Raw genomic sequence first — 12,306 nt, 5'->3', positions numbered from 1 at the left:
CAAAACATTTTCAGGGGGCACATAAGGAGTACCATACATTAGAGGCTCCTGACTCAATCCCTACCCCCTTTCTTGCTGTAGGGAGTTGCATGGAAATGCACGCTCGGCTTCAGGGTGGTCCTCGAAGACATTCATGCAGCCTCGGTTCAGAGATATCATCTTGTCTTGCAACATCCATCTTTAATGTGTGGCCTCACTCTCGCCAGATGACAATGCCCAGACCTGATACCAGAGCCAGGCCCTGTGCTAAACACAATGTATTCAGTTCCATGGCAATACCTCATCTTCTCCTTTCATCAGCACCCTCACCACTTCCTGTCCAAAAAACACGCAACCACATTACTGCCCAATTTCCACCAACAGGTCACCCTCGCCCATCAGGTTATTAAGATCATTGTTCAATAATATGTCCCCACTCCAACCCGTGGCATCCCACGTCGATCCTTCTTAATGGGTTACTCACCCAATGCTGGCATAGATGAGAAAGCCTGCCAATGTTCTGCCTCAACCTTGTTTGTCAATGTCCACTTTGGACAACCCCAACCTTGCAAAATAGAAGCAGTGCTGCCCCTAAATTGAAAGACAGACAAGAATCCATATGAGGCCTTAAACAGGGTTCCCGAGACAGGCTCAGACATCATAAGTGAAGGCATTGATCCTTAAAAAAAGATGTTCTTGTGACCAAACGTCCAAGATACCTTAAACATACACAGGGAACCCTGTCAGACGACCCATATGCAAGGACACCTGTTAGACTAGCCCGAGCCAAAGAATCCTGCCAGACGACCCCTAGCCTGAGAACTTTCCAGACGGCGCATAGTCAGAGTACCCTATCGGACTACCCATAGCTAGAGGACCCTATCAGACTACCCATAGCCAGAGAACCCTGTCAGATGACCACGAGCCTGAAAACTTGCCAGACGAGCCATAGCCAGAGAACTCTGCCAGACTACCCATAGCCAGAAAACCCTGTCAGACTACCCATAGTCAGAAAAATCTGTCAGACTACCCAGAACCAGAGAATCCTGCCAGACGACCCTAGCCTGAGAACCTGCCAGTCTAAGCATAGTCAGAAACACCTATTGGTCTACCCAAAGCCAGAGGACCATACCAGACTGCCCATAGCCAGAGAACCGTGTGAGATGACCACGAGCCTGAAAACTTGCCAGACGAGCCATAGCCAGAGAACTCTGCCAGATTACCCATAGCCAGAGAACCCTGCCAGACTACCCATAGCCAGAGAACTCTGCCAGATTGCCCATAGCCAGAGAACCCTGACCGATGACCCATAGCCAGAGAAACCTGTCAGACTACACAGAGCCAGAGAACCCTGTCAGACGTCTACCCATAGCCAGAGAACCCTGTCAGACTACTCGTAGCCAAAGAACCCTATTAAATGACCCATAGCCGCTTCGACTAATGCTGCATTACAATGCCCCTCGCTCTTGACAAGGCCTTTTTCTAGGACCAAAGAAAGGCACTGCTTTCAAACCCACAAACAGCTTCACCACCCAACATGCCACATCTGAAATCCCGTTGTTACAGGTCAGCTCCCCTCCACCAATGGCATGCTCTAGCTCGTCACCAGTCTCAAGTTAAGCAACGCCACCATCCTGGTAACCGAACGCACCCTAGCCAACCCAATCCAAACCAAATGCACCCACACCTCTCCTAGACAACATTCCTAGATGAAGCACTGCTATGGAACTTCTACCAGCCTAGGTCACTCCGGTACACCGCCAAGATCCTTAAACAAAATGTTGCTTCAACAATAGCCATTTTTCGACCGCTTCCTTCCTTTTTTATTTCATAATTTCCTGTATTGCCATGTAGCCGGCATTGCTGTAAAATTGTATAACACAGAATCAGAAAATAATGATTACATAGCTAAACAAGCCCAAACTACGAAATACAACAAAACAAGTAAAACCTACAGCAAAAATCAAAATACAATTTGAATAGAAATAAAGAACTATAGACTGAAAAACAGCAGAAGCTCCAATTGGTCTTACACAGACCCAGCGCTTGCCCTTTGAGATGTGCAGAGCCACCTTTTAAGACCTTTGTGCAACAGTAAAAGGGATACTCCCACTGTAAGTTTATCGAAGGAGCACCTTGAGTGCGCAGAGTCAGGCCGGTGAAAGGTTGCCGCTGGGTCCTGCTTTTTTCACACCTTGGAGACTGCAGTCTCATGGTCTCTTACCATGTGAGTGTCCCTCCTGGACATGGCATGCAGACTGCACATGTGTCCCCGTTGTCCGGGCCAATACCACTTCTTTGCCATCTTCATTTTCCTAGATATTGCTGCCAATTCATATGCAATATGTCACCACACACTCACATAGAGGTTTCAGTGGGCACCGATGCCTATGGACCAACATCTAAATGGTTCAGTTCATGGTTGTGTTCAGTACTGAATGACCTGGAACAATTAGGTAACCTGTGCCTGCTCCACTCATCACCTGATGTGTCGTATACAAATCTCCCTCTCGTATAGTGCATCAATATTATGGGGTCCTCGTGAGCAGAGGCCTCCTTTCCCCCGGTGTAGGGAACACCAGCTACAGATGTCTGGAAATCCTCTACCCGTTTTCTTGAACGGTGAACTAAGTACACAGAGACCACATACAAATGTGATGACTACAGGGTCTTTTTTTAACTCACAACAATGGTGGTTATAGTACAAAACATCTAAAGAGCAATAGGTTGCAGACCACTGCTTCACACCTACAAAGTCCCGGAAATGCAGAGTTCAAGGGTAGTGTGCACATGTGCACAGCCGTCTCTGCAAATTTGTCTACACCAATGTCAGTTTCCTGGAAAATGACCTAAATGACTACCTCTATGTCAATTTCCTGGAAATCTAGCTAAATGTCTACCACTTTGCAGATTTTCTGGGAAATGAGCTAAATAGCTACCACTATGCCAATTTCCTGGAAAACATGCTAAATAGCTACTGCTATGACGATTTCAAGTAAAATGAGGTAAATATCTACCCCCATAGCTACCTCTACACCAATTTCCAGTAAAACGAGCTAAATCGCTACCTCTATGCTGATTTCCTAGAAATCGAGCTAAATAGCTACCTCTTTGGCAATTTTCTGGAAAACAAGCTAAATAACTGCCTCAATGCCAATTTCCTGGAAAATGAGCTAAATATCTATCCCCATAACTACCTCTACACCAATTTCCGGTAAAACGAGCTAAATCGCTACCTCTATGCTGATTTCCTAGAAATCGAGCTAAATAGCTACCTCTTGCCAATTTTCTGGAAAACGAGCTAAATATCGACTACTATGACGATTTCCAGGAAAATGAGCTAAATATCTACCCCCATAACTACCTCTACACCAATTTCCTGGCAAGCGAGCTAAATAGCTACCTGTATGATGATATCCTGGAAAACGTGCTAATGTACAAATGTGTGCTGCTGATTACTCATTATGTGTCCCACCAAACTACAGAAGGTAATAAACGTTGCTGCCATGCAAACGCCTGGCATGCAAAACAGGGACACCCTGGCAGTTGTCTTTCAGAGACTACATTGGCTCTCCAAACGGTCCAGCATACACTTCAAAACCACCAGCCTTACCGACAATTGAATAACAAGCACAGCTCTCCTGACATCCGCACAACGCTAATCTCCTACAGAAACGCGGCAGACGTATGATTATTATCAGACTGAACACAACGTAACCATCTTCTCCTGCACAAAGGCTCTCATCTACCGTCGTCCAACTAGGCGACCAAATTGTGGTCACCCCTGCAGAGGCATTGCTTAGATTTTCTTCGTTGATTCGATGAGCAAGTATGTGCAGCCTCCATGCCCCAATACATGCAGAGAATGTGACCACACCCTACAAATGTACTGTACTGGTACTATACAATATGTTTCTGTAGTGTAGTGGTTATCACATTTGCCTCACTATACTGGAAGCCTCAATTTGAGCAGAAGTCTTTATATCGCAAAGGGGCGCACGGGAGATGGCTGTCTCAATGTAACAAGCTGGTACGCTGCAACCAGGGGGCATTGTATAACAAGAGCTTCAGTGAACTGTTTGGGAGTGACTGTAGGACAATGACATGCCTAAAAATTGTCAAGTCAAGTTTTGGAACGTCAAAATATATCCATTCTTAGCTTTTTGGGAGTAAATGTCCTGCATGACTAAGGAGAATGCAAGGAGACTGTTGGGTATCAAGCAAGTAGAATTCACCTGTCTTCTGTTTTTCAACTCCTAGAAAAGGATTGTCGAAAGTAACCATCGGGGCAGATTCTCAAAAATTAGCGTGAATGAAAAAAGTGCTGACCATGTACTTTTTACATTTGTGCTCATTGCAGAAATGTGCAGGTCACTTTACTGTCAAAGGTAAGGTGCATTTGAGGGGATCAGGACTGTAGCGCACAGTTGCGCTGGCCAGCACGCGTGCATGCATGCTCCCGACACAAATGCATGAATGGCTCCCAGCAGCGAGCACGTTTCGCAGAGACAGGCCCTGAAACGTCCTGTCCCTCTGAAAGGCAGTTCAACAATCCATTTCTATCCTTGTTTGAAGGATAGAAATGCAAGTGGGAGAGCAGCTCTTCACACCGCCGCTCTCCCACTTCAAAGACAATGCATTAAAGGTTCGAAAAGTCCACACAGACGCAGGGGAAGGTCGCTCATTTTTGCGCATTTGAGGATTTGGGACGTGAATTGAAATGCACAGAAACGCCCCCTTATTTGCGTAAAGGGAGTGAATTGCATTGCATCTTTTTTGGTGCAAGCGAGAAGGTGCGAGTGGAGGAGATGCCCAGCGCAACTCCTCACATGCATCGGCATCACGTTTAAGAATACATCAGAGGCTCCACAACCGGAAGTCATATTTTAAACATAGCGAAAGATATATAATTCTTTGATTTCCAGGCCCGGTTGTAGTTCTCGGCTTCTAAGGGACTTAACAATGAAAGTACTGGCATGAACAATTATACAACAAGCCAGCAATGCGTTTTGAAATGACAACATTCGCTCTCTTCACCTCCCTAGATTAAAGGCGCCTTCTAAATTAGGTGCGCAGCTTCGCTAGTACACAACAGGTGCAGGTCCCCCAGCTTAAACCATATTCAGACAAACATATTTGCATGGGGTTGGCTACGAGGACAATAGCGGCCAGTCTTCCCAAAACAATAACACGTTGAAGGCAAAAGGCTTGTTGTAGGCAGAACGATGACCTTTGACCCTGCCATTGATGCCCATCCTGTGTCGGCCATGCCTCATGTGTTCCAAGACACAGTTTCACCCACGCTAATAATTGGGATCCGCGGAGCACATGCTCCATTTTAATGATTCCGCTTGACCTGCGCGAGGAGGAGTTTGGAAGCAGTTTAGCCTCTTAACACCAGCGCACAATTGGCGGGCAAGGAACTAGGTTGAGTTCAAATCCTAATTGACTTTTCGTTAATTCAAGTTTACCAGTCGAATTAGACGGACCCGCCGGGAGGAGAGCGGGGCCCGGTGGAGGCCATTCCCACTGCAGGGACCTGAAGCAAGCCTGATTGCATGTGACATAATTCCCATCAGGGCTAGGGGCGCCCATTGTGCGCACTTGGCGCAGCGCTTGGATTCTGGCGGATACGCGCCTGATTGGTGTGAAAGTGATTAGCAGGAGAGCAAGGGGCATTGTGCGTGGGGCTCTGAGCAAGGCATCACGTCCACTCAATTAAATATCAGTTGCGCCTCCCCGTCCGCTCTTTATAAACGCGCTTGGTTTGTATTATGTCATGTGATCTAACTTCGACGATGCTAGGCATGTCAATTTTTTGTTCTCACACCTTGAGGCGTCTCGTGAAAAGATATTTCCCTCCTGTCACCCGTCATCTCTCAACCTACCCTAACTTGTCGGTATAGTGGTGAGCCCGTGTTCGTGTTATTCACAGTGGTATTTCCTCTAAGCAAACTCTTGGAGGTGGTAGGGGGAGCACGTCCTAATTAGGACGTATTTTATGGTGGCCCTCAACTGGGTCCAGCCATTTTAGTGGCGACTCAGTCAGTTGGTCCCTTTTCTCTTTCCATGGCTTAGGGGAGGTACTCCTCTTCCACACTTCCTTAACGGGCAGTCCATGATGTCTTCCCCAGAAGATGTTGGGGAGGCAGTATGCTGAGATATGGCACTCATTAACCCATGGGCCAAAGTACAGGACGCACCGTAGCTCACCAAAGATTTCCCATTTTGTTATAGTCAAATTCTGACATTGCATTGTACCACTTTTTTGCAGCGCAGAGGGCGATCTCAAGATGATTCGTCTACAACAATTGGTTGGTGCCAACTCTTAGAATCTACCGGACAAAATCAATCCTTTATTTCCGACCTCAGACAAAAAAGCGACACTGCTCCAAGGTAGCGGAGAATAGTTGTAGGCCTCTGGCATGTAAACCTTTTGGTACTAGACTTGGGCTCAAAGATTACCATCCAGTGTGACCCCTCACACACAAAAGAATTTATTTTTATTTGAAATGTTTCACCCGGAAGTAAGTCATTTTTGTTCCTGGAAGCGAGAACTTTCAGGTGGAACTAGGAAGCAGTTCCCATCACAAGCTTGACCAATGTCAACATCCCTGGTTATCACTGGATGGCTCCGAACCTACCGTAAACATTATTACCATGAAGTGAAGTACTGAATTTATAAAAATGAATGTGCTCCGATGGCGATATGGCCTTTGAAACTTAAAAAGAAATCCTGCTTTTGATACCTCTGTAAAGCGGCGGCACTGACAGCCAATAGAAAGTCAGCTTGTGCAAGTCTTTCCGGTTCATAATGTCTGCCCCTCAGTTGTTTTGATTGGGGTTTTTTTGCGTGCCAGCAATGTTCTAAGCTTGTAATTAACCAATTCATTGTGTGTGTTCCAAAGGTCAAGGAATTGTTAGGAGTGATTTTTATGCACAACATGAGTTTAAGTTTATTCATACAATAGGACTTTGCTCCTGATGGTGATGGCTATCATCTCCTTAACCACCCACCTTCCAAAACCCCAGGCATCAGCATTCTCTGGTTACCACTGAGCTCCATTAGGTTATGCTATGTTTTCATGTTATTTGGGATTTATATAGCGCTCTATATATCACTGGTATGACCTCAAAGCGCTGGTAGGTTGAACGCCCTCGGGTCCGTAGTCCTGGTCACTCGAGAGGGTAGAGTGTCATAGGGTGCTTTGGTGCACCGCTTATGTGTGCAGCAGATGCAGATGCGATTGTCTTATGGTAGCTCCATCTTAGCATTGGATGTGGTAGCATTTGATATCAGTTGAATGTGAGTAGTCTGGGGGTTGGTCACCAAGACTGGGTTCTGGCTGCATTTATCCTGTGTAGGACACCTATGGGTGCAGCTAGGCTGATTATTGTGGTGTATAGCTGCGTTTTATCAGAATGTTGAGGTGTTCATGAAGTATTGTTCGTATGTGAGCAGTTAGGCCGAAATTGATCGAGGGGTGTAGCTGCGCTCTAATTGAGTGTTGGTGTAGAATAGAGAGTTAGCATAGTGATAGGAGAGGTAAGTGTCTGGTGCAGGATTGATCTGATGAGCTCGCTATTTCGGATTTCAAGTGCACGCTTGCGATTGCAGCTGTCAGAGTAGACTTATTAGTGACTTGGTAGTCGCATTCAGTGGCGTCATTGCTCAGGATCTCTTAGAACATTAGTCAGCAGGTTGCAAGGTCTGAGCAGCCTTGGATAGTCCCAATCGACATTATGGAAAGAGCCAGGTTTTTAGAGCTTTTCCGAAGGCCACGTAGTATTGGGTGTGTCGAATATGTGGAGGGAGGGAGTTCCACAGAGTAGGGGCCAAGGTTGAGAAGGTGGATCCACCGATCCTGACAGAATTACAGGTTGGAATCACAAGCGCAAGACCAGTGCTGGATCTAAGGGTGCGAGATGGGAGGTAGGGTTTTATCTTCTCTTGTAGGTACGTTGGGCCGGTCTTGCGCACTGCTCGGTGGGTAATGCATAGGGTCTTGAAGGTGGCCCTCCATCCGACAGGGAGCCAGTGGACGGTGCAGAGAATGGGTGAGATGTGGTCTCTGTGTCCCAGGGCAAGGAGGAGTTTTGCGGCAGCATTTTGGGCTCTTTGGAGTTTGTTGAGTTGATATGCTGGTGCTCCCAGGTATAAGGAGTTGGCATTGTCCAGTCTCGACATAACAATAGACATAACAGCAGTGAGTCTGTTGGGGTAGGAGAGGTAAGGAAAGATGCATCTAAGAAGTTTGAGGTGGTAGTGTCAGCATTTTGAAACATTATTGATCTGACTGGAGAGGGTTAGGCCTGAGTCCATAGTGCAGCCTAGGTTTTTGACTATATTGGAGGGAGGGAGGGAGGGAGGGGTGAGCTGAGGGAAGGCGACCAAGGAAGCGGTTGTGGGAGAAGGGCAGTAGTGCCGCACACCAAGATTTCAGTTTTATCAGGGTTCAAAAGGAGGTGGTAATAAGTCATCCATCGGTCAATATCACGGAGGCAAGCTTTAAGGTCGGGAAGTGGTTTGGTGCTTTTCTTGGGGATTCTTAGGATAATATGGGTATCGCCGGTGCAGTTGTAGCAGGAGAGGTTAAGCGTGCGGATGATTCCTGTTAGATTGGTCAGATAGAGATTGAAAAGGAGAGCAGAGTGGCATGTGCCTTGAGGTACTCCAGTGTTCTCAGCGCGAGCAGTTGTGACAAAGGGGGAGAGGAAGGTGATTTGTTTCCTGTTGCTGAGAAAGGAGGCAATCCATTTGAATGCTGAGCCACGGATTCCTAGCGTGAGAAATCTGGTATTGGAGAATGGCCTGTAATTCTTAGGGTCAAAGGGGCCGAGGTATGCCTTTTTTAGGAGTGGCTTGACATGCGCTATTTTAAGGCTTCAGGGAAGATGCCAGAGGTGAGGGAGTCGTTTAGTATGGCTCTTGCATGTTCTCCTTCGCAGGTAGAGGAGAATATTTATTTCAGAAGAGTGGCAGTGCGGGGCTCGAGGGGTGACAGGGAGGGTCTGCTGGATGATAGTAGGTCAAGGAGCTCATCTCTGGAGATGGGTTTGAAAGAGTCGACATTTGGTAAAGTGGGTGTCAGGGCAATGGGACCAGGAAAGGTCGGTGTAGGGTAGGGGGTGAGTGAGGACAATTTGGTGTTAAGGGTTGCCATCCTGTCAAATGCGGTGTTGTAGCGAGAGGGAGTCGCAAAGTGATTGTGTGGGAGTGGAATGGGCAGAGGTGCAAGCAGGTTTCATGAATTTGGAGATGATCTTGTAGAGCTCTTTTCTGCTGCTGCCACACTTCAGAATTCGTTTATTGTAATAGGCTTTTTTTGGCCGTTTCGAATCTCGGATTTGTAATTACAGTGGTGGGGGGCGAATATGGATCTGCTGAGATCGGTTTTAGATGCTCGCTATTTTCGTTCAAGAGTTATTTTTTTTTTTATGTCCTCAGGTGTGGCGTGAAACATTTGGGGGACGGTCCTTTGCGTGAGGTTGTGGGGCACGAGGGGGTGAGATGTATTAGTGATTCTTTAAGCCAGGAGTCGAAGGATTCGATGGTTAAGGGGCTGCCAGAGGACAGCATTGCAGGGGGACGGAGTAGCAGGGCTTCAGCATTTGCGATCAATGGTGGGGGCGGGGGGAGGGGCAGGTGTGTGGATAGAGAAAGGGATGGTAAAGTGGTCTGTCCGGATAAGCGGTTTGGGACCGGATATAGAGACTAGGTCATAGGAGCTGAAAATTGCATGTAGGGTGTGCCCACCTGATTGGGTTGGACCAGTGGTATGCTGGGAGAGGTTGAGTGCATCAAGACTGTCAACCAGAGGATGAGTCATGGGGTTCCCTGGCCACAACCAGTATCACGCAACAACAATTCACAAACAGGGAAGTCCAGGGTGAGTGGAAACATGATGTGCAAGATGATACACTGATCACCGATGGATTTGTATATATTTTCAGTTTAATACACTTATTATTAGTCCAGGTGGAGTGGATGTGCTTTATCACCAACTAGTGAGGCAAAAATATTGGGTTTGCGTGAGTATAGGGGTGGCTGAATGCAGAAAACATCTGCAGGCGGGCTTTGGGTATATAGTTTTGGTCCCTAGAGTTACGCTAGTGACAGAATGTGTGATTGGCATACAACAGTCAGTGAAGCTTGAAAGGCACCAGGGAGGTAAGCAGGATTTGGAAGCAGGTGGAGTTGGGCGAGTATAGGATGAGGCGTTCCTCTTCCATGCTGGTGCTCCTCCTGCATTCAGGCTTCCTCTCTGGTCTGTCTGTCTGGGCCATGGGTAAAGGCCTATATAGCTGAATGAGTCCCCTTTAGCCAACAGTTGCCAAAGGCTGCAGAGAGGTTGAGGAATACGAATAGGGCTATGTGTGTAATTGAAATCATGGAGGTCGTTGAGGGTGTGAAGTGTAGCAGTCTCAGAGCTGTTTCCAGGTCAAAGCCACATTGGAAGGGGTTGATGATCTTGTTTGTGGTGATGTAATGTTGTTTTTGGGTCTGATAAAGCCTTCCATGATTCTGGCACGGTGTGGCAGGATAGCAATGGGGCGGTAGTGTTCAGTGAGTGTGGGCTTGAGAGATGTTTATTTGAGGTGGGTGAGGATTGATCGGTTTTCAGTGCAGAGGAGGATAGTACCATGTGAGAGACAGGAGTTGATGTTGAGCTAGTGCGGAATGAGGGTGGTGATGCAATTAAATACGACTTGGGGAGGGCATGCATCATCCAGGTTTTGGTTTGGCAATACGGGCGATGAGGGTATCTCTGCCGATGGGGTGGGGGGAAGGTCCCCCATGTATTGGAATGTGTGGGGGTGGGAGTGAAAGAACAGAGTGGAGGGCTTGTATGACATTGTGCATTTGAGAGTTGAAGTAGTCCATGAGTGAGATGCATGCTAAAGTGAATGGGGATGTGGAAGGGATGCATGGTGGCTTGGCAAGGGACTTGATGATGTTAACAAGGTTCCGTGTACAACTGCTGCTGGATTAGACTTTTTGGAGGCAGTTGGTAGCTCTGACATGGCGTATGGTTGTTTTGTATTTGTTGCCGCAGTGTTTGAGGCGTGTCTTGGTGACGGGCGTGTGTTCTTTTGTCAGGCTCCTTTTATGTAGTTGGATTCCTGCTTGACTGAGAGGAGGGAACATTCGAGCCATGGTTAATGGTGGTTAATGGGGTTGTTGCAGGGTTTTTGTGATTTGTCAACAAGTGCCTGTGAGCTGATGGTGCTGCTATTGTGAAGTAGAATGGATGGAGGGATGTGTGTGTGTGTGTGTGGGGGGTGGTTGCAGCGGTAATACGTCTGTTTGCTTTGTCTAGATGGGGTTCCGGGAAATGTGTGCCAGGTGGAGGGATCTTGCTGGTGCAGTATAATAATGTTGAAGGGGATCACAAAGTAGTCAGACCATGTCACACAGATTTGATTTTCCACAGAGACTTGATTTTTGCTTGAAATTAAAATGTCTAGGCTGTTCCCATCTATGTGGGTGAGGTAGGTGATGAGTTGTGTGATGTCATAGGGGATAATCATGAGTCTGGGGTTGATCTCTGGATTGGAATTACCGTTGGTTAAAATCACCATGGTAGATATTTCTGCAGGGGAAGCAGTGAAGTCATTCCAGTCAGTGTGAGAGTTGGGTAAATGAGATGGATAAAGGTGGAGTATAGGAGTGTGATGGTGGGGAGCAATTAAGGGAATGTGCTTCTAAGCAAGTAAATGGGGGGCATAGTGTGCATAAATCATATTTATGATCAGACCTCTATTGTTTAGGTTGAGCATTCTCACGTATTTTAGCTCCGCCCAACTTTATTAGCGTTAGCGCCCATCCGTCCGGCGGTATTACTGCCGATCACTGGTTGGGCGCAAACTGTAGGTCCCCATTACCCATTGGGTCTGGTGGACCCAATGGGGAATTGTCAGCGCAATTACTGTGTGGTAATACCGCTGGCGGTAATTGCACCGAAAATTATCATTTTCTCTGCGTGTTTACCCCCAGCTCTGAGCTGTCAGACTCGTGATAGGGCCAGCCCTTAAATGCGGCAGTAACATCGTAAAAGAATATATTTAATGAGAGAATTGCAAAGTCCAAGTCTAACACCAAGGAGTTGTTTACCATTCTCCTGGAAAGGGAATCACCCTATCCTTGCGACAGACAACACCCCTAAGGACAAACCATGGTGTACAGCAATACAAAGCGCCCTTTCCAACAAAATTTCAACACTTCAACTTAAAATAGACAAAAAAAGGCCTCACTGTCCCCTTTAGAGCAGCAACCCACCCTACAGACAGGGAACACCACGACTCTTCCTTTCAGTTTTAATGAAA

At 47.0% G+C, this 12,306-nt stretch overlaps 1 protein-coding gene across 1 annotated transcript in view; it reads left to right on the top strand.

The window, feature by feature from the left end:
• Positions 1-12,306, top strand: part of ATP6V1B1 (ATPase H+ transporting V1 subunit B1) — a 433,722-nt gene that overhangs the window by 55,889 nt on the left and 365,527 nt on the right. The window lies entirely within an intron of this gene.

The sequence above is a fragment of the Ambystoma mexicanum genome, chromosome 6q, assembly GCF_040938575.1.
Source record: "Ambystoma mexicanum isolate Mex_15411 chromosome 6q, UKY_AmexF1_1, whole genome shotgun sequence".
NCBI lineage: Eukaryota > Metazoa > Chordata > Amphibia > Caudata > Ambystomatidae > Ambystoma > Ambystoma mexicanum.
This window is presented reverse-complemented; position numbering and strand designations above follow the sequence as displayed.